Raw genomic sequence first — 26,760 nt, 5'->3', positions numbered from 1 at the left:
GATGGAGGACCTCAGTTTTCTTCAGGCTGACTTCCAGGCCAAACATTTTGGCAGTTTAATCACTGGTGTGATTAAAGCTAGGAGAAATGAGGACAACTTTTCCACCTTGAGTTCAGGAAAAGTCCTGAGCAAATATTAGGGATTGACACCCAAAATTCAGAAGGTAGTAATCCTTTGGTCAGATCTTCCATCAGCATTTGGTTCACAGCTGCAGAGGGAGAGAGGGTATGGGAGAGGTAGGACACCCAACTCTAACATCAGGAAGAGAGGGGGTTGGGTCCAGGGTACAGGGAGAGTATGGGGGAAGGGGGAAAGGGGACCAGGGTACAGGGAGAGAGGGGATGGATCTAGCATACAGGAAGAGTTGGGGGTGATGGGTACAGGGTACTGAGAGTGTTGGGGGAGATGGGTCCAGGCAACAGCGAGAGAGAAGATAGGTAAAGGGTACAGCGAGAGAGAGGATGGGTACAGGAAGAGGGGGATGGATCCAGGGTACAGGGAGAGAGGCATTGGTCTAGGGTACAGGGAGAGAGGCATTGGTCTAGGGTACAGGGAGAGAGGCATTGGTCTAGGGTACAGGGAGAGGGGATGTGTCCAGGGTAGAGGGAGAGAGGGATGGGTCCAGGGTATTGGGAGAGGAGATGGGTACAGGAAGAGGGGGATGGATCCAGGGTAGAGGGTGAGAGTGGACGTGTCTAGGGTACAGGGAGAGAGGGGATAGGTGCAGGGTACTGGGAGAGGGGCATTAGTCTAGGGTACAGGGAGAGAGGGATGGGTCCAGGGTAGAGGGAGAGAGTGGACGTGTCTAGGGTACAGGGAGAGAGGGGATGGGTCCAGGGTTCTGGGAGAGGGGCATTGGTCTAGGGTACAGGGAGAGAGGGATGGGTCCAGGGTAGAGGGAGAGAGTGGACGTGTCTAGGGTACAGGGAGAGAGGGGATGGGTCCAGGGTACTGGGAGAGGGGCATTGGTCTAGGGTACAGGGAGAGGGGATGGGTACAGGGAGATGGGGGATGCATCCAGGGTACTCTCTGTGCTCTCCCCTCCCCCACTCCATGCTCATCCCTCCCTTGTTCAGAGGAGCTGGGAGTCCCTGGGTGTCCTGTTTCCTGGAGCAGGGTACCATTCCACGAAGAACTGTCAGCTCCTGTGTGCAGAGAGGAGGGGGAGTGATTTTTGCACCATCAGCCCTGTATTAGCTCTGATGCCTCACAGCATCAGCACTCAGGCTCGATCCTGACCTCAGGTGTTTTCATGTTCTTCTTTTGACCACATTAGATTCTACAGGTGTCTGATTTCCTCCCTGACATCCCAAAGATGAGCTGGGAACTTTATTGGCCGCTATAGATCAGTGGCAAAAGAATCAACAGAATTTGATGGACATGTGGGAGAGAGAAAAAAATTGTGGAACTACTACAGAATAACAAGAGGGGGAATGAAACATGGGGTTGCTTGTTGGGACCTAGTGTAGACTTTTTTTCGAACATGTATCAATTTTTATTTTGCTTGTTTTTCTGGCAGCATGCACAGATTTTTTTTTATTTTTTTAAATTTTTTTTTCACACTATGAACCATACTAACCAAAATACACACAAACATTTCCCTCTTGAATATACCCAGTGTCATTTTCTCCCCTTTTCCCCCCCTCCCTCCTTTCCCCTCCCTCCTTCCCCCCCCCCCCACCCACTCAATGTTCAACCTATATGATAATTAAACCCATTAAACAATGTCATCACACAATGAAAATAAACAAGAAATTTGTGTCATCTACTTTTACATACTGGGTCAGTTCATTTCGTCTTCTCCTTCCGTCATTTTAGGCGGTGGAGGTCCGCGGTAGGACTCCTCTGTTGTGTTCCATGTATGGTTCCCAAATTTGTTCGAATACTGTAATGTTATTTCTTAAATTATATTATTTTTTCCAATGGAATACATTTATTCATTTCTGTGTACCATTGCTGTATTCTCAGGCTATCTTCTAATTTCCAGGTTGACATAATACATTTTTTTGCTTCAGCTAAGGCTATCATAATAAATCTTTTTTGTGCTCCATCCAAATCGAGTCCAGGTTCTTTACTTCTTATATTACTTAGAAGAAAGATCTCTGGATTTTTTGGTATGTTGATTTTTGTGATTTTATTTAATACCTGGTTTAGATCTTCCCAAAACTTTTCCACTTGGGACTTGGTGTAGACTTGATGGGCCAAATGGCCTTGTCATAATAAATAAGCAGAGTTATGGTCAGTGAAGCACAATGTCCTTTCAATTCTTGATTCTGTTGTGTCTTTAACCCAGGTAACATGGTTTGCACTCTTAGGAATGAACAGAGAGGACGGTTGATCAATGAGGACATTTCATTCATTTTAATCTGTATCTGCAGGCCTGTACAATGCAGTTACACTGAAGAGGATGATTGCATGGGGATTAACCCCATTAATATCAAAATGACACAGAAATCTTAAAGCCTCCCAACTCCCAGATCATTAACTCTCCACAGATGCTCCTTGTCCTGCTGAGTATTTCCAGCTTTTTCTGCTTTTATTTTGGAGGAACATTCCAATTGTCATTGATAGCTCAACCATAGCGAAGTGATTATTACAGTGTTAGCAACTCAGGTTGGAATCCAGTGCTGTCTGTAAGGAGTTTGTACGTTATCCCCGTTTCTGTGTGGGTTTCCTCCAGGCACTCTGGCTTCCTCCCACCCTTCAAAATGTACGTGGGTTGCCCGTTGATTGGAGTCTTGGGTACCACAGGCTTGTGGGTTGAAAGGGCTTATTACTGAGCTGTATTTTTAAATTTGAAAATAGCGAGCAGACCAAGTAGGTCTCTCTGTGTTGCATTGGACAAGTTCTACAATGTAATCATACACTTCTCCCAAGCTTCCAAGCCCCTTTCTGACAAAATGCTGCATTTAGTCAATCAAGATCTTCTCACTAATATTTAAGATACTTCTGAAAACCCAGATGTTTGACAATTTTGTTCATTTTCTTGTGAGACTTGTCAATATTGCTTAAAAGTGTTCCCTCACATCACCACCGGACAGGTTACGAGATATACACTGGTAAAGCAATAAATACAGGATGATGGGAAGGAGCAGGGCTTTGGGCAATCAATTGGAGGACCTCAGCGGCCTCGTTCTCTGGTGAATGGCTCTGCAGTGTGAAATCTAGTCTGCGAGACTGATCAAGGGGAGGAGCTCATGAAGCTCTTCATTTGGGTGCTTTCTGAGAAACAAGAGGATCCACTTCTTGGTCTTAACCAAAGGACTGAGAGAGACGAGAAAGTCTACGGCTGGAGGTGTGAAAAGGTGGCCAGATTAGACAACAATGTGTTTCTATGTCACTGGTAACGTCTTCCTGGGAGCAATTTTTAAGAGGGGTGAATTGGTGGAAGATTCTGACAGAAAGAACAAGACGTGAAGTTTTGGAAACATTTTCTGTATTGGAAGAAATCAGGTCAGTGTGGATTATGTGTCAAAGAATCCTGAATGGTGAAGGACAAAGGGACGAAGCTTTAGAGATTAGAGGCAGCAGCTGCTGGTCACACTGGTGAGAGGCATGAAGTGCAGGAGATGGCATCCCCCACCTCTCCCTTCAGTGCATCTGGGGTGGGGGGGGGGTGGGTGGAATATGGATCAGAGATGGGCTCCATCATATTCCCAATGAATTTAAGCAACCTGCTGACACACCACACACACCAACACCACCACCTTGTTCTCTGTCCACCCTACAATCTTTCACGGGAAGAGTCACATTGTAAACTGGCAGAAACATAGAGATGAAGCCACCTGACAGGCTTCCCTTCATTTACATTGATTACATACATCAAATGCCTCCTCACTGCTGCTTTACAAGGCTGGATGTTAGGTGCAGGGAGATGGGACCAGTATGAGCATCTGCGCCTGGGGTACAGGCACATTGACATGGTGAGTATGCAGGGGTATAAGGAAGGAAGGATTAGAATGCTCCCAAAGTTAACCTGCCCACAGAATTGTAAATTAGATCATTTTGTTTAAATCCAGCCATCAAAGATTTATAATAAAACTGTAATAGGCCTGCATTAACATCATCATATATTTAATTGACCTAAAGAAGGAAAAATGCTAATCTCACTGTTATTAAATTTTTCTTTCAGACAATAGAATTTTTCAATTTAGTGAATTAATTAGATAGTTTACTGCTACTTTTATGCAGGAAACTGGTTTAAGACAGACACACACACACACACTCACTCTCTTTCTCTCTCTCTCTCTCTCTCTCTCTCTCTCAAAGACACACACACTTTCTCAGACACACACACACACACACCCAGTGCATGCACACACACACACATATATACACACACATGCACACAGTTCCAAACAAACACAAACACACATACACAAAGAGCTACACCACACACAGATTCATATATGCAGACAAGGACAAACACACACAGACCCACTCAAATACACAGACACAAACATGCACACAGACATGCACAGACCCAAACAAACACACAAATGCACACATTTATACACAGAAGCTAATCATATACATAAACATATTTACACATGCACACACAAATATTTATACTCAGACACACCTATACACACAAGGGCGGTATGGTTGGCTTAGCGGTTAGTGCAACGCCTTTACAGCGTCAGTGATCAGGACCGGACAGGGATTGGAATCCTGCGTGGTCTTCAAGGAGTTCATACGTTCTCCCCATATCTGTGTGCGTTCTCTCCAGGGGATCCAGTTTCCTCCCATCTTTCAAAAAATGTACTGGGGGTGTAGGCTAATGGGTGTAAATTGGATGACACGGACTCATAGGGCCGAATTGGCCTGTTACTGTGCTATATGAGTAAATTTAAAAATTTAAATTTAAAATTTACACATATATACATGCGTGCACGCACGCACACACACACACACACACACACACACACACACACACACACACACACACACACACACACACACACACACACACACACACTCTGAGTGCAGTGTATGAAGGGTGGGAGGCATTTAGAATTGCTCAGAGGGGTTTTAATGATCTTAAATGGATGGAACCATCTGCCCCCTGCAACTCTCAGAGGTAAAAATAAGACCCGACCCAGCCATTAATAAGAGCATGCTTAAAAACACAATATACACAGGAAATCTTCCAGACCAGTAATATAGCAGTTTGCTTTGACCAGTTGTTCAATTAAGTGACTTATTTTCCCCCACCCTATTGTGTTGTCTTCTAAGATTTAATGGAAGTTAATGTACTCAAACTGCCTTTATATCTGCCTTAAAATTGTTATTTTTTTTCCCTCTTACAGCTCCCACCAATCTGCATTCTTCCTCTCTTAAAGGGATTGTTTGAGTCAAAATGTATTAAACTATACAACATGAAGTGGAGCTTTGAACAGAAGCCATATGCTACAAATGGAAAACATACAAATGTTTTGCTTTGAATATTAAGAGACTCTGATGTGTTCATTCATTGCAGTGCCGATAAAACAATTCCTTTAAGTTGGAACACTTCTGTCCTTGAGTGGGTGACTACCAAGGACATGTTTCATCAACTTGTGTCAATTTAGCAGAAGATGTACCACTCTCCTGAGCAGGATTATTGTGTCATGACTATTGTAAGCCACAATTCCTTTCTGAGTGGAGCAAGCAGGCTCATCTGTAGCTCGAAGCTCAGAGAGAGGAAGGGCTTGAGTGCTGGGGGGGATGGTAATGGGGGGAAGATTCACTGAATGTTGCTCACCACGAGGAGAACCATTGCTTGCCGCCTATGTACATTTTCCTTTCTTCTCCCTCGCAAGGATGTCAGCTGTGTAGAAGTGGCGAGCTCCAAACCTGGTGCGTCCACCACTGTAATGGGAAACACTCTTAAAACCCACTTAAGGCACATCACTTTGGCCCTGTACAAACGGTGTATGTGCCGAAGTATTTTTCTTAATGCATTGCAGTAGCTGCCCTTGATTTAGCAGAGCCGAGATCAAACCGCTGCTTTGACACTTTTTATGTGGGTTACCATGCACTGAGGGAGCAGAATGATTCAGCGGCGATGATCTGTCAAAATCGGGACAAGTTGCTCACCTCTCTGCTCAGACTGGACTCTCCTTCATCCTCTTGTTTATCACCCACTTTCCTTGTTCATCTCTTGAACAGCTGTTTCAGGCAGAACTCGTACCAGGGACAGCAGGAACACAGAGGACGAAGTTCGTTGAGATGCATTTAAAGGGTGGCAAAGGGTATCAGTAAGTGTTTATGACTTCTTTCTGCCCTGTAGGATGCATGAGCCAAGATGTTAGGCGTCAGTAAACCATTCGTCTGGAAAACAGTACCACCCCACCATTCCTGTCTCCCCCCCCCACCCCCCACTCCCACCAAACATGGTAAGAGGAGATGAATGAATGACAGTGGGATTTTAGAGTGATAAAGTTGTACCACACACAAACAGGCCCTTTGCGCCTTTTAAAACAATAACAAGGGGATTAGGATTTAAAATAAAAGTTATATTTTAATACACAATGATACAATGGGGAATTGGGCCTGAAGGAATAACTCTTTTGGACCTGAGAAATGACTTGGAGTTCGTTGAGCCAGGTGAACTGGGAATTGTAAATGAATCTGTGTCGGAGAGGCTTTGTTGAAGGTACCATCATTTCTGGGTCTTCACAAAATGAGCCCTGTGATCTGGGCACAGCACAGCATTTTGTCACTGGAATGATTCTAGATTTTTTTAGACCCAGTCCCTTTACTCTCAGCCTCTCCCTCTCTCACAGTCATTTTTTTAACAACACCTCCACCCTTTTAATTCTTCATAGGATCTAGACCTTGTGAAATTGATTGGGCATTTTCATCTACCCTTAAGAACGAGGGCTGAGCTGTTTTCTTGTGGTCCGTGTGCTGAACGTATCAACATTGTGCTTGTAGGAAGGGAACTCCAGGATTTAGACCCAGAGTCAATGAAAGAACAGGGATGCATTTCCCAGCCAGTGTGTGACTTGGAGGGGAATTTGGGAATGATGTGTTCCTTGTTCTTGCTGCCCTAGATGGCAGAAGTTGTAGGTTTGGGATCTTACTGAATACATTGTGTAATTATGGCTGGTGCATACTGCAGCCACTGTTGACTCATTGTTACCTTTGCCACTTGTTCCCTTTTGCACATGCCCGTCAACTCCACTTTGATTTGTTTGCCTTTAATGGTACAGGTAGCTTAGTGGTTAGCGCAAAGCTATTACAGCGCTAATGACCTGGGTTCGAATCCGGCACTGTCTGAAAGGGGTTTGATACCCTCCCCCCGAGTCTGTGTGGGTTTCCTCTGAGTGCTCCGGTTTCCTCCCACCCTTCAAAAACATACAGGATTTGGCGTATTTGGGCGGCACGAACTCAAGAGCTGGAAGGGCCTGTTACTGTGCTGTATCTCAAAAAAAGAAAAGGCATTCAATTGCCAGAATGTCTTTGGGATGTGGGAGAAAAGGAGAGCTTCACACAGGCAGCATGACAGGTCAATAACAGGCTTGGGTCCTCATATCCATGATGCAGCAGACCACAGTGGTTGGGCCATTGCGCGATGTACTCACTTCCTGTCACCGTCACCCACGACTTTCTCAGCGATAGAGAAATCACGCTTCATGATCACTATTTCCTTCAGAGAAATCTGATTCAGTTTTTAAAAAAATCACATGTGGTGATCAGCTCGTTAATTCCTTGTTCAATTATGTTTTTCCATTATTGGTACTTTAACCAGAATCATCTTAACAGGGGTCAAAGAGTCATCAACCACAGCCGGGTTCTAATTTTTATCACCCTTACTTTAGCACTTTGACTAAACCTCTTGAGGAATATCAACATTTGGAGATGAGTTCACCAGCTCTCTAAAAACAAACTCAGAGACAATCCTAGTCAATATTTAAAAAGTGGTGAGAGGACTTTAAGCAGACAGCCACTGTTTCCTAAGTACAACTGCACTATCCCAACGGCCCTTGGAGGCTATAAAAAATTCAGTTTCGCTCAATCAATATATCTCCCCAAGGTGTCTTTCAGCTCTCAGTGGAGTTCATTTTGTTTTAAACCAATGACAACCTCAGTGTCCACAAACAATTTGCTTCTCTTACTCGTCAAAACAGTGTGTGGTGGGGTGGGGGGGGGGGGGGTAGATATTTCTTTACACTCTCTCTCTCTCTCTCTCTCTCTCTCTCTCTCTCTCTCTCTAAAGACACACACACACACTCACTCTGAAACACACACACTCTCCCTTTCTCTCATAAAGACACACACACTCTCTTAAAGACACACACACACACTTACTTAACTTTAATTCTTATCTGCCTAGCCGCACGTCTTACCATTCAAAGATGATTATCATACTCAATGTCAATGATATCCAGTATATATTCAAAGACAGAGGATTGTAATTGATGGCAAAACGGCGGCAGCAAAATTGCACTCAGCAGATGAAATTTAAAATAATTACAGAAGCTGGAAATCTGAAATTCAACAGAAAATGCTGCAAACGTTCAACAGGTTAATCAGCCTCTGTGGAAAGCGGAGTTAACATTTCACGTCAAAGTTCATCAGAACTGGTTCTGTCCACATAAAAGGTCTATGACTGCTTTTGTCTCTGACCTGCTGAGTGCTTTCAGCACATCCTGTTTAATTATTGCTCCCAACAACAGTCCAGTAGAGTAGGACCCACGAGCATCCACCCCAATTGTCATTCACTTCTGTTGTTCCCATTGTGGGACAACAGACTGGACACATAATGGGAGATCACTTTGCACTGTCTGCATCAGTGGCAGGAATTTCCCAGTGGCCAACCGTTTCAGTTCTGCGCCCCACTCCCATGCCAACATGTCTGTCCATGGCCTGGTGTGGTGTCAAATCAGGGCCACCCGTAAACTGAAGGAACAACACCTAATTTTCTGCCTGGGCATTCTCCAATCGGATGGCATTAAAACATAGACTTCTCTGGTTTTTGCTAGCCTACTCCCCGTTCTCCCTCCCTTCTCATTCCCTCTGTTTTTTCTCCTCTAGCTCTCCACCCACCTCTCTCCATTCACAGAGCCATCCCTCTTCCCCCTGTTTGCTGGTGTCCCCTCCCTCCCTTATCCACCTATTACTTCCTGCCTGTGGGACTGTGCTACTCCCCTCGCCCCTCCTCCCCCCACAATTTTGTTTGGGCACCTGTCTACATTTTGTCAGACCTTGATGAAGGGCTCAACCATGAAATATCGGTTTTGTATCTTTATCTTTGCTCTGTTTGACCTGCTGAGTTTCTCCAGCATTGTGTTTTTACTTCAATCCCAGTCTCTGCAGACTCCTCGTGTTTTACTCCTGCCATTCACTTCTCCCTCTTCAGTCAGCTTTCAAATCGGAAACTTAAGAGACAAAATGCAACCCCCAGAGACCCGAGCACAAAAGTAAATGACAGCCCATCAGTCCGGTGTGGAAGTGAGGCAGCACTGCTCTCCAGAGGTATCATCTTCAGCTCTCTCTGGTCCTGCTGGTATCTCAACATCACCAAAACAGGTTTTCAGAATATTTATGGATGCTGTGTGACCTCCAGTACATTTGTGTACTGCACCCGACCCCAGCATCTGCAGATGTTCTTGTTTAACAAGATGAGATAATTGTAACTCTGATGTTTGCAAATCAGCTGCTGCAACTCCAGTGCCATTAAGATTGGCCACGGAACCCATTTTGTAATGTTAGGAGAGGCCTAGGAAGGGTGGACAGACAGCAACTTTATTCCTGGGGTGACAACAGCAAATGCCAGAGGTCATCTGATTAAGGTGGGTGGAGGAAAGTTCAGGGGAGGCCCATTAATTTACATAGAGTGTGGGCACCTGTATTGCATTGGTGGGCATGGTGGTGGAGGCTGGTATAATAGGGACATTTAAAGGCTCTTAACTAGGCAGATAGGTGTAAAAATGGAGGGTTATGGGTGTGAGGCAGGGAAAGAATAGATTGTTGTGGAATAGGTTTACCTAAGTCAGCACATACGCACACACGTGTGCTCGTGCGTACACACACACACACACATACTGGAGTGAAGGACTGTACTGTGCTGCGTCGCTCTATTTTCCTATGGCACTACAATAGTGCAAGTCTTCCATTTCTATGTTTTTACGCCAACCACTCTTTAATAGATACACTATAGTTGCTTTTTCAAAAGAATAATTCTTGCCAGACTCTTAACCACGACCATTTTCCTCCTATTTATAACCTCACTATGTTGAATTGGAATTGAATGTCTGTTGTCCTCACCCCTCTAATATGTTAGGCATGTCTGACCTCAGGTACAGGACCAGGACCACGTTGACTGCTTGGGCCATCTGAGCTATTTCCATGCACCACTTTCTGTAGAATCCTACATTCAAGAAAGCCAATTTTAGAGAAAGTGTTTTGTTATTAATTCAGGGCAGGGCCAGCATACACTCCATTCTTGATATTCTCCATGATTGATGGTGGTGAAGTACCTTCTTGAATGCTAGTCACTTCACTCGATCCAATAGGACTGGGCAATAAATGTTTGTCCTGACAGTAATGCCCAGATCATAACATTTTGTAACAGAAAAAGCTTCAGACGAGCAGTGAGTTATTTAACGGTGGTGTGCATCCTGAAAAAAAGTCTGTCAGCACCACAGGAGTTTGTGGAGGTTTGTTATGATATTAGAAACCCTGGAAAATGTACACAAATGTTTAGTGGAAAGTGTGCTGATCGGCTGCATTGTGGTCTAATATGGAGGCATTAATATCTCTGAGTGGAAAGCCCCGGTAAAGGTCATGGATACAGCCCGGTACATCACAGGCAAAGCTTATCCACCGTCGATAAAATCTAAATGGAATGCTGCTGTTGGAGAACAACAGTGATCATCATGGATCCACACCACCCAAGACACGCTCTGTTCTCACTGCTGCCATCAAGAAAGAGGTATAGGTGCCAAAAGACTCACACCACCAGGTTCAGGAACAGCTGCTACCCCTCCACCATCAGACTCAAGAACAAACTTACTTTGCACTTTATTTATTACTGAATTTTTTTTTCTGTAAGGCACAGTCAGTTTCTTTTTATTGTTTACATTTCTCTCTTCTGCTTATGTATCTTTTTCTTGGGTACAGTTTACAGTTACTGATAAATTCTGCCTGGCTCATGGGGAAAAGAATCTGAGGTTGTATGTGAATTTATGTATATACTCTGACAATAAATCTGAACTTTGAACTTAGAATCCTGAATGAACATGACACGAATACAATTATGTTGCCTTTGCTCTGTGCTAATTGATCTCTCCCTGTAACTCTGCACGTCTGCACTGCGCCTTACTTGCTGTACTATGCATTGGATGTCTGGCTGGACAACTCCCAGAACAAATACAAATCCACCCTGCAGACAGTTAGAATGATTAGCAGGATTACCATTTGTGGTCAAATCAAACAGGTGGAGGAACTCAATGGGTCAGGTGGCATCTGTGAAGGCAAAAGGGACAGTCAGCATTTCAGATCAAGACCTGACATCAGGACTGCTCAATATGCTAAGTTTTTCCAGCTGTTTGCGGTTTTGCTCTAGATTCCTGCATAAGCAGTCTCTTGCATCTCCACCTTGTAGTGTTGTTGTCTGACGGGACTCTCCTTTGCTTCCTTTCTCTTGTACTGTAAAGGGCACCGGGCAACACCAATGGTATCTCTTTGCTTGCCTTATGTACAGTATATTAGTGACTGGGTGTATAATTTTGACTTAAAATGTAGATTTTGAGCTATACTCACTGTATAAGACCATCCTAAGTCTGGCACTTACCGCTGAGAGTTTAGTCCTTTACCATCTACCCCAATGACCAGTGATACTGTTAAGAATACACTACTAAGCAACAGTCTTGGTTATTTAGGATTTAGCCAATTCATTTCAAGTAATGGCAAAATACTGTCAATCACCTACCAGAATATGCATCATATGTTGCCAGCTGGTGTAACGTAAACACCAGGGACACCACTTAGATGTTAGTTCTTTTAGACCAGTAGGTTTCAAGCGGCTCCCTAAACTCACATTCCACTTTAAGTATTCCCTATGCCATCGGTGCTCTGTGATTAGTAAGGGATTGCTTAAGGTGGTATGTGGGTGGAAAGAAAAAGTTTGAAAACCAGTTTTAATTGTACCTAATTGACTTGTTATGTGCATGGTTTCATAACTCCAAAAGGAAATGGGCCAATGACAATTTTTCTCAAACAAAATATTTCACTAACTATTGGGTCTCGAGTAGTGATTCTCAACCTTCCCTTCCCATTCACATACCACCTTAAGTAATCCCTTACTAATCACAGAGCACATGGCATAGGGATTACTTAAACTGGAATGTGAGTTTCAAGGGACAGTTTGAAAACCACTGTTTTAGAGGAACAAACATGGTGTCAAATATAATTTTGCCATTTACTTGAAATTAATTTACTGATTTACTTATGTATAATATTATATTGTGATATATCAAAAATCTTGGCAAAGCAGAGGCTGGAACTTTTCTCTTTGGAGTGAAGAAGAATGAGAGGAGATGTCTCATAGAGATCTACAAGATTCTGTGAAGCATAGATAATGTGGACAGCCAGGGCCTTTTTTCCAAGGCAGGAATAGCAAACACCAGAGGACACCTGTACACAGCGAAGGGAGGGAAGTTTAGGTGAGACGTCAGGGATAAGTTTGGTTTTTACACAGAGAATTTTGGGTGCCTGAAATGCCTTGCTGGAGGTGGTGGTGGAGGCTGGAACAATAGGGGTTTTGAAGAGACTCTTAGACAGGCAGATGGATGAAAGAAAAATAGAGGGTTTCGCTTTATGCTGTGTGGTAATGTTCTATGTTCTAAATAAAGTACACTGCAGAAATTTTCTTTAGTTCATAAACTCAGTCTTGCTTCACGAGGCTATCGTTAAGACAGTTTGGACTGTTTACACCAGTCTTGGTCTCATCTCTTCTACTTCATTTGATTGACAACTGTTAGCTTTGCTTGTTATGTTAGGCAGGTTTATGATACATTTTTATTGTTTTAATATAACATTACTATTCATCCAGCTTCCCAAATACAAATTTCAGTAGAAAAATATTCAGTGGTAGGACTGGTAGGAGTTATATAAGTGTTTTATGCTGTTCTTCATCACCATGGAGGATGTGCTAAACCACAGGATATTAAGATATGGATTTTATACTTGGCATATAAGATGATCCCTAGTTTTTTTAAGGTGACATTTTTAAAGTTCAAATTCTGTCTTATTTGCCGACATATACAGTATATCAAGTATGCTACATTTTTTGATGTTTTATTACATGTCTATAAAAGAAACCTTGAACTTTGAACCTTAATGCAGTAAAATGGGATAAGGCAATGGAAATAAAGAGAATCAAATGCCTTTCACACAAAGACTAGAGAATCAAAGCAAGCCCAGAGGTTGCAATTTATTCCATCCAATTGAAATGAAAGAATAGCCTCAACATATTTGTGATGTTGATGGAATTTAATGAATTAATCTCCAATCTATGCTTTGCTCCATGCATGCAAGTTTATAAACACTTTTAAGAGTTTGAATGTCTTCAGACAAGCTATTGTCAGAGTGCGAAAGTACTATTTTATGGAAGTCTTTTAAAATGCAAGTTTAGTCAATAATTCTGCAATGGTGGAAAAAAGCAATGAAAACACGGTTGCTTTGATACACTCTTCATTCAATGCAACATGTCAAATCACAACAGGGTTGTCAGGGCCTTCAAAGAGAAAGATATAGATTTAAAATAAAAAATTAAAACAATTCACTCTGACTGCCTCAAGGGGAGAAGTATCTTGGAGGCCTGAAATAGCAGCCTTCTTCCCAGACACCAGCAAGCATCAATTTCATCACAAATCACCCTGGGAGGTGACAGCTGTAGTAGAAGAAATTACCAGAGAGGTAATTCTGACACACAGGAACCTGCCAGTTACTACTTTGGTAATGATGGTAATTATACTGCTGGCAGTTAGGCCGCTGTAATAGCCAAAATAAGAAATGAATCACCAGCCTCGGTGCAGAGCTCAACGTGTCCGTCAAATGAGTCTGGCTTAGAGATTCTATCTGATTAATCCCGTTGTGATATGATAATCCCACTGATGTTCTACTCTTTTGTCCTCTGCAGATCCTACTTAAAGCACATCAGCTATTAACGCTCTTGCATCTCCTGATCTCTCCATCGTTCGCTTCATCTGTGTAGGGTTGGTGATTTAGTTGTCTCTTTAGACCATAATATATAGGAGCGGAAGTAGGCTGATCTTCCCAATAACTTCCCAACCACTGATGCTAGGCTAACAGATCTATAATTCCCTTTCTGCTCCCCCTCACTTCTTAATTAAAGGAGTGACCTTTGCAATTTTCCAGTCCTCTGGAATAATACCAGAATCTATTAATTCTTGGAAGATCATTACCAGTGCCTCCACAATCTCTCTAGCGAATTCTTTCAGAACCCAAGGATGCATTCCATCTGGTCCAGGAGACTTATCTACTCTTAGTCAATTCAGTTTCCCAAGCCCTTTCTCTCTGGTGATTGTGACTGCACTCACCTCTCTTCCCTGACACCCTTGGAAGTCTGATATGCTGTTAATGGTAGTTGAGTGCAGCTTTACTCCTCTGCCGGGGGCTTTACGTGTGACTGCTCAGTAGACCAGTTCTTGATAACAGTGCAGCAATCGATGGCATGGTACCAGGCTTGACAGGTTTGGCATCGGTTACAGCAGCAATCGATGGCATGGTACCAAGCTTGGCAGGTTTAGCATCAGTTACGAGGGGAGGGGAAGAATTGGAATTCTTAACTTTCCGAAGGATTTGGAAACATCCTTTTTTTTTTTTTATTTTTCACATTATGAACCATACTAACCAAAATACACACAAACATTTCCCTCTTGAATATACACAGGGGGGAAAATATCCTTATTGAAGTAAATGTTGGGAATTGCAAGGCTCTCCTCTCTAGTCTGGGGGGGGGGGGGTGCCTTGAAACCAATTATGGAGATCCTGCTGGGACTGCTCCAGCATGCTCTTTTATCTTAATGATGTGGCAAACAGTTGATTTTGGTAATCTTAAGATTTTAGCGATGTCTCTTACTGTCTTACTGTCTCTTACTGTTTTCAGCCTCATAATGGCTTCTTTGACTTTCATTATTCCAGGCCGAAATGCTGTGTGTCTAAATTTTAAAAATTAAAATCTGGTTATCATGTTAAAAAATGGCAACTACAGACTCCAAATCTTAGAAGCAAGCCTAGATCTCTTATTCCTGCACCAATGAAGCAATTAAACATACCTGAGCACTGCTATCTGGAATGTGCACTTTAATCACATGTGAATTGTTCGATTACAAATTTAAAACTGTGGACCACAGGGGCAAATAAAGGGAAAAAGTCTCTTTGTCCCAAACATTAGGGAGGACACTATATATATTGTGGATTTCTCTCACAAAAATACTGTGAATGTATTTTAAAATAATAAATACAAAGATTGCTAATTGTAGCATGTTGGGAATTCTATCGGAAAGCTCACACGGATTATTGTATCTTCCTGCTGAATGTCAACGGCACCTGCTCAATGGCACAAATGTTTATTCACTAAATCACCTCAAGGACAGGGAGATGATTCTGAAGCCTTCTCTGTCTGAGGAAGAGCCAGGCTGATCCTCTGTTATAGCCCAGGATATGAGTGTTGTATAGACTCTTGTGCACTGCATTGAAGAAGAGGTTAAAACATTTATCTGAAGCACATCATCTGATTAAGTTTAGCATATACTGGAGTCTATTGTGTTGACTGCCTGAAAAGTTTAATTTTTCAAAGATTGTACTTCCAGCATAGTAAATTTTAGATTCTTTAAAGGTTTTTATTTTGAAAAATGTTATTTTGGCAGAAGTCATCAATACAATGTTATTTTTCCATTAATGGCAGGAGATCTTTCCATTGGAGTCAAAGATCGATTGGAATATATACAATTCACAAAAGCTTTATTCAGGGCAAGGCCAGCACTCTCGCACAGAGCAGCCACCTTTTCTGGCTCCTTAAAAGAGATGAGCATTAACCCTTTAGCCTAATGCATTTCTTTCTGCTGAAAAGAATTCAGTGCTGCTTCAGCTTCAGGTTTATGTGACGTTATGGCAAAGTTCTTTGACATTCCACTGATTTTTCTTTTTAAAGTGATCAAAATGAAACAAATTACATTTCCTGTCTTCTTTTCTTCATCCATCCATCCATCTTCTTCCTTTGGAATGTCATTGTAATTATTCAGGTAAGGTCTCAAACCATCGACCAGCTTGTCGGAACTTGGTTGTTTTTGAAAAAGATCTGTGCAAGGTTAAATATAAGGGTCCATCATAAGGCAGTGACAATACTTCCCAAATACAATTCCTCCCAACCTTCATAGACAGCCCTGAGCTCACACAAGATAAATGGAGAGAGAAATTAGTTATCATGTGCAAAGGAACTTTCAGCTCTGAGGTTCAAGGATAAAGTCCCACTTTAGAGACTGGACAACATTCCTATGGAGTACCAAGGGAGCATTGCATTGAGGAGGTGTCTTTTAGATCAGATGCTAAACAAAGAGGTGTTCTCCCTCTCAGATGGATATAAATATTTCAGAGCAATCCTCTCATGGTAAGTGCCTATCTCCCAAGTATTTTGTGCACCTTACCAATGTTCCAAAGAGAATTATGGGTCATTATCACATGGATGCTTGCGGGAGGTTGGGAGTCACGTGATGGAGTAGTGGCCGGACGGTGAACTCCAGCCCTCTCCAGAAAAGTCGGGAAAAACAAAGGAAAACACAAAGGCACAGAAATAAAAGTTACAGAAAAGTGAGTATAAAGGTGGAAAGAAGATGGCGACAAAAGAAGAAAAATCGAAAGCAACGGTAAGAAGAGAGGAAGAGAAGACAAAGGAGGAAAAAGGTGAAGGCCTTACCTGTCCGAAGAGGCCCGCTGCGGAGAGAGAAACCCGCTCCCTCAGGTCGGTAAATAATGGACTACAAAAATGGCTCACTGAGCCGAGTAAAAGTGTATCGCGCATGCGCGATGCGAATGAAAAAAAACACACCGACGGGAGGGGGGGACCAGCTGGGGAGTCGATCTCCACAGCCGGCAACGACAGCTGCAGAACACCTGCAGCAAGAAGAGACCACAGAAGACAATAGAAACAAGAAAGAAGAGGAGGAAAGGGCAACAAAGAAACAACAGATGGTCAACACAGAGGAAGAAGAAGAGGAAGAGGAAGAGTACGGTGAAATAGAAGAAAAGAAAGGCAAGGTAAAGGATATACTTACTCTTATTAAAGGATACATGGAGTCATTTAAAGAATGGCAAACACAGGAATTTAAGGATTTAAGAAAAAGAATAAACAACACAGAAGAGAAAATAAATAAAATGGAGATGACCTTAACAGAAATGGGAAAGAAAATGGACAAGATGGAAGAGCGGGCAGTAGCAGCAGAAATGGAGGTAGAAGACTTAAAAAAGAAATTGGAGAAATCTAATAAAAAAACTAAAGAGACACAAGAACTACTAGCTCAAAAAATAGATACAATGGAAAACCATAACAGAAGAAATAACATAAAGATAGTGGGCCTTAAGGAAGATGAAGAAGGCAAGAATATGAGGGAGTTTATAAAAGAGTGGATCCCTAAGACCCTAGGATGTCCAGAACTACAGCAAGAAATGGAAATAGAAAGGGCACATAGAGTATTGGCCTCTAAACCACAACCACAACAAAAACCAAGATCTATTGTAGTAAAATTCCTAAGATATACTACAAGAGAAAAGGTACTGGAGAAGACAATGGAAAAAGTAAGAGAGGGCAACAAACCACTGGAGTATAAAGGGCAAAAAATCTTCATTTATCCAGATATAAGTTTTGAACTCCGAAAGAAGAGAAAAGAGTTCAATACAGCAAAGGCGATTTTATGGAAGAAAGGGTATAAATTTATACTAAAGCATCCAGCGGTATTGAAAATATTTATTCCAGGACAACAAAACAGACTATTCTCGGATCCAGAAGAAGCACGAAAATTTGCAGAACAATTACAAAAATAGACTGAGGGAGGATGACGGGTAATGAGAGTTAAAATGATCACGATTGATATGTATGTGGGTAAAGACAAAAATAGACTGAGGGATGAAGACGGGTAATGAGAGTAAAAATGATCACGATTGATATGTATGCGGGTAAAGAGGTATAAGAGTGAATAGAGACAATGAGCATACATGAATGTATCTGTACTTAGAGGAAAATATAGATAGTATAGACAAGAATTAATAAGGGAAGGTAATGGAATAGAGAGAATAAGGAGGGAATTAAAAGAGTGACCTTTGTGACATATGAAAAGTGAAATCTTTTCTGGGGGAGGCGGGGTGGGGGGAAATAGCGGTCACTGCAAAATCAGTTGACGCTTGCAAGTGGATTCGCAAATCCAAATGGAGAGGGGAGATGTGGTTGTCCGACAAGGGATAAAGGACAACTCAGGAGGTGAAGGGGAGATTGGGGATAAATAAGATAGAAATAGGAGACTAAGGAAAATGTTGGATGTTGTAGGAATGTTGTCTTATAAAGAGTTGAAAATAAGAAAACAGAAATGGAAAAGGAGGAAAGGTAATGATGGAAAAACGGAAAGAGAAGATAAACAAAATATAAAAGGGCTACGCTGAACTATATGTCTTTAAATACTAATGGAATACATAACCAAATTAAAAGGAAGAAACTACTAAATTTAAATGAATAAATGTATTCCATTAGAAAAAATAACATATAGGTTAAGAAATAATATTGAAATATTCGAACAAGTATAGGAGCCTTACATTAAATACAATAGCGAAAACCTACCGGGGACAAACATTACCTAAGTTGATGGAAGGAGAAGGAAAGAAAAGAATGGACTCAGTAGAATTTCTGGTGTAATTTTGTTGAATGACAACATTGTCTGACTGGCTTAATGCAACCTAGATTGTATACCTAAAATGGATGAGAGGGGGGGGTGGGGGGGTGGTTTGGGAGGAAAGGGAGGGGGGGGAGAAAAAGTCACTGTATATGTGTGAAAAAGAAATAGTGTATATCATGGCTAATGTGATTTATGGTGTGAAAAATAAAAAATAAAAAAAAAAGATGCTTGCGGGAGGTTGCTGTGTGGGAACGTTTCATTTTATTGTAGGAGGTTCAAGGACCCATCCTGGGCAGTGAGAAAGAGGCAGCAAGGAGAAGAGCAGAGATTGGTAAGAGGGGTGCTGATCTGCCTGACCCTTGCTTGGAATTCAAAAACTGAGACTTGTGACCTTACTCGGGGGCTAACATGTGTAGTATGGACCAACATATGAGTCAGTCATGTAGAGCAGACTCAGGGCTAGGCAAACATAAAACTGGTGCCCTTTTGCTTGTTCTTATAATTGAGTTGGAACTTGAGAATGAGTCAAAGATATTTGAAGATCAGTGGAAACTCTCCTGTCCTCCATGATAACATTCAAGGAATAAGCCCCAAGAACATATTTGCAAATGATTTTTAAAAAGCTACAGGATGCAGAGGTGAAGAAGAGAGGGTTGAACCTCCTTGCCTGAAAAGGATAGCATTCCTCTGGTATATCTTGTTTAGAAGCACCAACATCATAATGATTGAATCAGTGAGAGTGTTTTAAGCTGGTTTTACCTTGGTCACTTTGTAGCTGTGGAGTGGTGAGAGGGCATCTATCCAAAGTTTTATCGTTGGCCAGGGGTTGTTTGCCTTGCTCCAGTTTGGGACAGCACCTTTGCATTTTCCCTCTTTTAACAGCCTGGGAACAAGAGTTGGCAGTGAGAGAATTCTGTTCCGTGTCTTAAGTCATAATGTGGAGTTAACCTCTTTAGACACCTCTGGATGCAGCAGAGAACTTATTTAAGAATGGATTTGTGGGACATCAATGCAAGAGGAAACATCAGAGCAGGTCTCTCAGCCCCTTGAATTGATTCTTTTATTAATGAGGTCTTGCCTATATCTTGATTTCCTTCATATTCTTGGCTCCCCGCGCAGCCTTTGGATCTCAGGATAAAACGTTCATTCAGTTGGAATGAGACACAAGATCTGAAGGTGGTTTGGCTGAACTGAATCGCCGACCATCTATTTCTCTCCATGGATGCTGCCTGATCGGCTGAGTAACTGTTTGCAGCCTCCGCTTTTCTGGACAAGATTTCTGCAGTTTTCTCTCTGACAAATGAAGAAAATGTGTTCCCTAAATTCTCTCCTGAATGGTTGAGTCTGATTTTGAGATTATCTTCCTGACCCTAACCCTAATCCTGCACACTGCAGCTTTAAGGATTTATGGTTGGGGGGCAGGAAAGGAGCTTTAATTGGAAATAATCTTGGCAGTTAAGTCTGAGTAGGTCACTCACCCTGAGAAGACCAGTTAAGCTTTGTTATGGAGTGTTCCCAGGCTGACCACTCTGTCAGGTGTTCATCTCACTATCTGAGAAAGGTTCTCCCCGAGGTCCCACAGTTTGATATTACCCTTGCCAAACATGACAATTTTCAGCCACGAGGTCACAGAGGTCGTCACAGTCTTATTCTCCTGAATCTGTTCTCCCTGGCTTCCATATCAGGGGACAGCACAAGGAAGTGAATAGTCAGTGGTGTTGGGTTTCTAGAGTCCACAGCAGGCACCTGTCACTCTTCTCCCTGCGGCCCTCAAACATGACTGCCACTAATTCACCTTTCCCTTTTTGTATTGTTTAATTCAGTCCTTTAAACTGGCCCTCCTTGGAAGAGCAAGCGCTCGAGTGGGCAACAGGTCACTGTCCATTACTTTATGGCCATATGGGACTGCTCTTTTAGATTCTTATTTTGTTTTCTGAGGTTTTTTTTTCTCATTTAGCATTACCGTATCAGTCTTCACCATCTATTGCCTCAGGGTATTTTTTTTCAGGTCTCTGATCCAGGTTAAATAGGGTCTAAGCTTCAGCCAGCAGATCAGGGAAAATATAATGTTCCCAGTCAATCCACAATGAAGATAAGTTACAAAAACAGACAGTACAGGGACTGGTATGGTTATTTTCTAATTAAAACGGTCTCCCTGTGACTGGTCATAGGTAATGCCATTGATCAGATACTTTTGTAAGATGCAGTATTCTTTTCCAATGAATTACACTAATCCTTGTGCCATCAAACTCCTTTGCATTACACAACTGGCTACAGTGTATACAGCATTTTACATTTAATTGCCAATGCTAGTTTATATACTCAGCCCAGTAAATGCTTCAATGACACGAATCTCTACTGTCCCTCATTCTGTCCAAAAACAGATGAAATTTTCAAGAGTGGAGATCTCTGTCCAGCCTGCTTATAACTTAAGGATGAGTTCAGATGTCAGATTTTCAGATTTATTGTCAGAGTACATACATGACAACACATACAACCCTGAGATTCCTTTTTCCTGCAGCAGAATTACCATTAATTGGTCGTGCAAAAAATAAACTACACAGTAAACAGAGAACGAATGTAAACAAACTGTGCAATAGAGAGAACAAAAGAAAATCAATAAAGTGCAAAATTAAGTGTCTTTAATGAGTCTCTAAGTTTGTTGTTGAGGACTCTGATGGTGGAGGGGTAGCAGCTGTTCCTGAATCTATACCTCTTCCCTAATGGCAGCAGCGAGAACAGAGCTTGTGCTGGGTGGCATGGGTCTTTAATTAATGATTGCTGCTGCTCTCCGATGGCAGCATTTCCTGTAGGTGTACTCAATAGTGGGGAAGGTTTTGCCTGTGATATCCTGGGCTGTGTCCACTACTTGACCTTGAGTGACACCAACTAACGTAATGAGCAAAGCTGCAGTTTCAATGACAAGGACTCATATTGATAGAATTTATGAAGGTGCAAGTTGTCACAATCATGACAGGATCTTCAGGGAGTTCTCCACATGGCTGGAATGTCCTCTGCAAAAAATGTGCAAGACTTGGAACACTCAAGGCCATCTTAAAAGATGACAATATTCATGATGATTATTAACCAGGGTTCTGGCTGGTGGCTGCAGTACCTGTTGATGAGAGGAACAAGGTATTTGTGATGCCTATAAGACTCTAATGGCCATCCTACCAAACCGTGTGAAGATCACCACTCTTTTGTTGGACTGCTGGCACAGCAGATGAATGCACACAAAGTGGGTGTTTGAATGGTTTTGGTGAAGCTGGGAAGAGAAGGAAATCTCCATGACCCAAAATGTGATCTTACTCTGTCGAATCACCAGTCACTCTTCTTTTACCTCTCCAATCACTCCATTGAGGGAATTATCTTCCTACTGCTCCATCAATATGAGGACAGAAAGTTAATTGCAGTCTTCAAAACAGAATGGCCTGGCCGAAAGATGCCTGTCCATTGCACAAGGCTGGATTTGTTCTGCACACAAGATGGCACTCAAGGCTTGGGGGGGGGGGGGGGGGAGATATGCACTATGTAGGTTGGCACATGAGCCTGTAGCATGTTGACCACCACAGGGAGTGCATGAGAAAAAAGCCCTTGACACACCATCGAGTCCAGTGTGTGCTCCATATTGATGAGTGCGTTACAGATTGGGATGTGGCTTATGCTGGGTGATACACTGTTGCAAACATTGCACAAGTTGATTTACTTCTGCCAACTTGAAAGCTTGTGATGATGGTTGTAGCTTTCAAATGTTTATTATCACAAGCAATAGAAATAGATTGTAGCTGTGATGGAAAAAAATACAAAGGTTTCTCTATTGCATTGCATTGCAAATAGTGTAAATAGTTCTGCAGGATTCAGCGATTTATTAAACGGAGAGAAAAGCCCTGCAGGTCATGGGGAGAATGTAAAAACTCCTTACAGACGGTGGCAGATTCAAACCAGGGTCACTACCGCTGTAATAGGTTTGCACTTTGTACTCTCTGTGGTCCTCAACAGGTTACATTTGGGGAAGAGAAGAAATTCCACGACAAATAGTTCAGGAGTGATGAGCACATCTTTCCTTGCAGAATGTTTGAGACAGACATAAAAAATGGTACTCTGCAGGTGGTAAAGTAATTGTCCTCAGAAGGAGTACTGCTGAGGGCACACTGTATCTGGTGGAGATGACCATGTTTCATGAGTGGAATCATTAAAAGTCTGGAATTGATCATCACTTCCACTGCAAGACTCTGGAGATTAGATATTGATCTTGCTGACCTGCAGACCTATCAGCTTGCACAAGGCTGTTGGACTTCAGTCCCTTTCCACCGGGTGGCTAACTGGCAGGTTAAGCCTTCCCAAATCGAGCAGTGGTCAATAACTGATTACTTCTCAGCCCTCACTATCTTGCTTGACCTCCTCCTGGCTAATTTCTGAGAACTATAGAAATTTGGGTCACTGTGACTTGCTCCAAAAGATATACCATCTGTCAGTTCGATCCAATCAAGTTTTTTTTTTAATTTTCGTTGACCACTTACAGCTTCATTATCACTGCAAAAGCTCACTTGAAACTTTGAAGAAAGATGTTACATTACATTCAGCCTTTCAAAACGGACGCTGGAGTCAGATTTGTTCATTTGTTCTGTGCAGCTTGGCCACAATGATTTTCTTCTTTTCTATAACTCTGGGATCCTAATGCTGCATTTACCCACACTGATAGACATCAGGAAGATCACAAGTGACAGGATTAGATACTCTTCAGAACATCTTTAACTGGACAAAACTCTAAAAGTACCATGTGCAAGCATTAGGTAAACAGTGAGCAGAACAATGGTAGTATGAAGCCTACAAATTTCCTTCTTACCCACTCCCCAGTCAACAGAGAGGTGAATGACCCATGCATGAACCCACAGAATAAATCAGGCGGAACTTGGGTGGGAATGGGTCCGGCTCAATTTCCATTTATATGTGCCAACTTTACAAACTACCCATCTTTCAAAAAAAAAGTCTACAAAGTTTTGGTTGGGCAGTGCTCCAGGGAGACCCTTTGGGAGAAGGCACATCAGGTCAAAATTTAGCAACATTACTCTCACACAATGACCTCAAAGATGGTGCTTATGTGAATGAATATATATATATATATTTTTTTAAACAGAGTATTGCTTTATTTTTATTGAAGTAGCATTTAATTTGTTTTGGGGCAACTGTGCAGGCCTGAGAATCAGAATTTATTGTCATGAACAAGTCACAAAATTCAGTGTTTTGAGGCAGCATCTTAGTGTAAACATTCACATAAACCACCTTACAATACATTTTTAAAAATAGTGCACGAAAAGTAAGACAGTGTCTTTGGTTCATTGATTATTCAGGAATCTAATGGCAGCGGGGAAGAAGCTGTCCTTGTGCCGCTGAGTGCTTGTCTTTAGGCTCCTGTACCTTTTTTTCCATTGCTAGCAGAGTGAAGAAGGCATGGTCTGGGTGGTGGGGGTCTTTTGAGGATAGAGGCTGCCTTTTTAAGACACCACCTCTTGTAGATGTCCTTGATGGAGTGAAGTCTGGTGCCTGTGATGTCGCAGGTCGACTTAACAGACCTCTGGAGTTGTTCTGAGAGTTGGCACCTCCATACCTGTGATGCAACCAGCTAGAATGCTCTCCACAATACACCTGTAGAAGTTTTTGAGCATCTTCAGTGACATACTGAATCTCCTCAAACACCTCACAAAGTATATCCGCTGCCCAGTTTTGTGATTGCTTTGACATGGAGATCCTCGGAGATGATGACACCCAAGAGTTTGAAGTTCTTGACCCTCTCCACTACTGAGCCCTCAATGAAGACTGGGTCATGTTCCTCTGACTTCCTCCTGAAATCCACAATTATCTCCTTGGTTTTGCTAACGTTGAATGCAAGGTTGTTGGTGTGAGACCACTCAATGTGCTAATCTATCTCCCTCCTGTAAAACTCCATGCCATTTGTGATTTTGCCAACAATTGTGGTGTACTTGGCAAATTTGTAGATTGCATTGGAATTGTGCCTGGGCACACTGTCATGGGTGTATAATGAGTAGAGCAGTGGGCTAAGTATGGATCCTTGGGGTGCACCTGTGTTGATGATCTGTGAGGAGCAGACATTGTTTCCAATTCATAATGACTGTGGTCTTCCGATGAGATGGTTATATAAACTCAACTTCACCATTTGGAAAACATGCTTTCAATCAAATATTTGTGAGATTTGCACTGACCTGTGCCTTCATTCGAGAATGACCACCCTTCACCCACTTTACAGAGTTCCTCTGCCAGGGTACAAGACCATAAAACACAGGAGCAGAAATAGGCCATTCAGCCTATTGAGTCTGCCCTGCCATTTAATCATGAGCTGATCCATTTTCCCTCTCAGCCCCATTAGCTTTGATGCCCTGGCTAATCAAGAATCCATCAATCTTGGTCTTAAATACACCCAATCACCTGGCCTCTACAACTGCCTGATGCCACAAATTCCACAGATTTACCACCCAAGAAATTCCTATGCAATTCTAGTCTAAGTGGACCAGCACAGAGGGCACCACAGGAGAAGGCAAAGTTCAGACTCTGGGCAGCTCAGCAATGGCCTCAGAGGAAAAGCAGCTTTGGAGTTGAACTGCAGTAAAGCATAAACAAAAATTGATCTAGAGCTCAGGGTGAGCCAGCTGTGGATTGGGAATCAACATTGCTCTCTACAAAATCTCCATGAGGCCATTGATTGGGTTTTGGGGCTGTTGGATTGTTGTAAATGTAATGAACAAAGGAACATGATTGTTACACAGGGAGTTGATCAGGGGTTTCTTTCAGGGTTTAGACGCAGACTCAGGTTCCAGCATTGCCATCAGGGGCAGTGATCGGAAATGCTGGCTTGTAATCGGGGGTGAGGAGAAAAGAGAGGTAAAGTATCTTCACTGAGATCACAATCTCAGGGCTGGTCTGAGGGCTCAGGACTGGAGGTGGGGTATTTGACCAGAGATTTAGGGTTGCTGTGGGAGTCTGTCATTTGGTGGGAAATTCAGGTTGTTTTCCTGCGATCTGGAAAATTAATTATAAAGGAGCATTCCTATGACTAAATGGTTTTAATCCACACAGCACCTGCAAACCCACTTCCATTCCACCCAATTTAACCTCCTTGGCTTTTATTAGTGGTGAATTTCTTTATATAAAAACAACCACCATAGCAAAAAAGCAAACAAGGTCTAAATGTGTGGTACTCCCTTTCAGCAGTGAGGGGATCCCCAGTGGAGGCCATTCTATGAGCTAGTCCTGCCCTCTTTACATTGGGAACCTGCGGCTCATGGGACTCATCAGCTACCTGCCAATTCTGCAACAAGCACACGCACATGCACAATGTAAATGGCTAGGGTCCCCATGTCCATATTTGAAGGGATTACTCCTCAAGCTTTAGATGCAGTTTAGCTCCATGCACGTGGTCTTTGGACGCTCAATGCAGGGGGAGGAGATGGGAAGGGGAGGTTGGCATTCCAGGTCCAGGCAGTCAAGGGTTCCATTCATGCTGACAGCTTGCCTCTCCATCAAGGTCATGACTGACCCATAGCCTCTCTCGAGGAGGTGCATGTGGCTTCTCCAAGCATCTTCACAGGGAAATGCAGGGACTCCACTGTATCCTGGATAAAGATTACCTTGACTGGTTGCATTACATCAAATGAATTGAATTACAAAGTGTTGTAATATTTGTCATTTTAACTTTGTAAAACACTTCCTTTTATTAAAGGGCAGAGATTGGAGATGAAATACAATTATTGACCCTATCCATACTCTTCTCATGTCCTTGAGATGTCCATCTGGTCTGTGCTGATGCCTCAGATGATGGACTGCTGAATTTTTGACTACCTTGGACAGG

At 42.5% G+C, this 26,760-nt stretch overlaps 1 long non-coding RNA gene across 2 annotated transcripts in view; it reads left to right on the top strand.

The window, feature by feature from the left end:
- The window catches only part of LOC138736460 (uncharacterized), a 37,345-nt gene that overhangs the window by 1,090 nt on the left and 9,495 nt on the right, over positions 1-26,760 (top strand). The window contains exon 2 of one of the 2 annotated variants that reach the window (XR_011340287.1): positions 6,151-6,239. This is a non-coding gene — a long non-coding RNA (uncharacterized lncRNA). Of the gene's footprint in view, positions 1-5,309; positions 5,510-6,150; positions 6,240-26,760 lie in introns of those variants that run through there. The other variant, XR_011340288.1, reaches the window with a different exon arrangement.

Source organism: Narcine bancroftii, chromosome 1 (assembly GCF_036971445.1).
Source record: "Narcine bancroftii isolate sNarBan1 chromosome 1, sNarBan1.hap1, whole genome shotgun sequence".
Taxonomy (NCBI): Eukaryota; Metazoa; Chordata; class Chondrichthyes; order Torpediniformes; family Narcinidae; genus Narcine; species Narcine bancroftii.
This window is presented reverse-complemented; position numbering and strand designations above follow the sequence as displayed.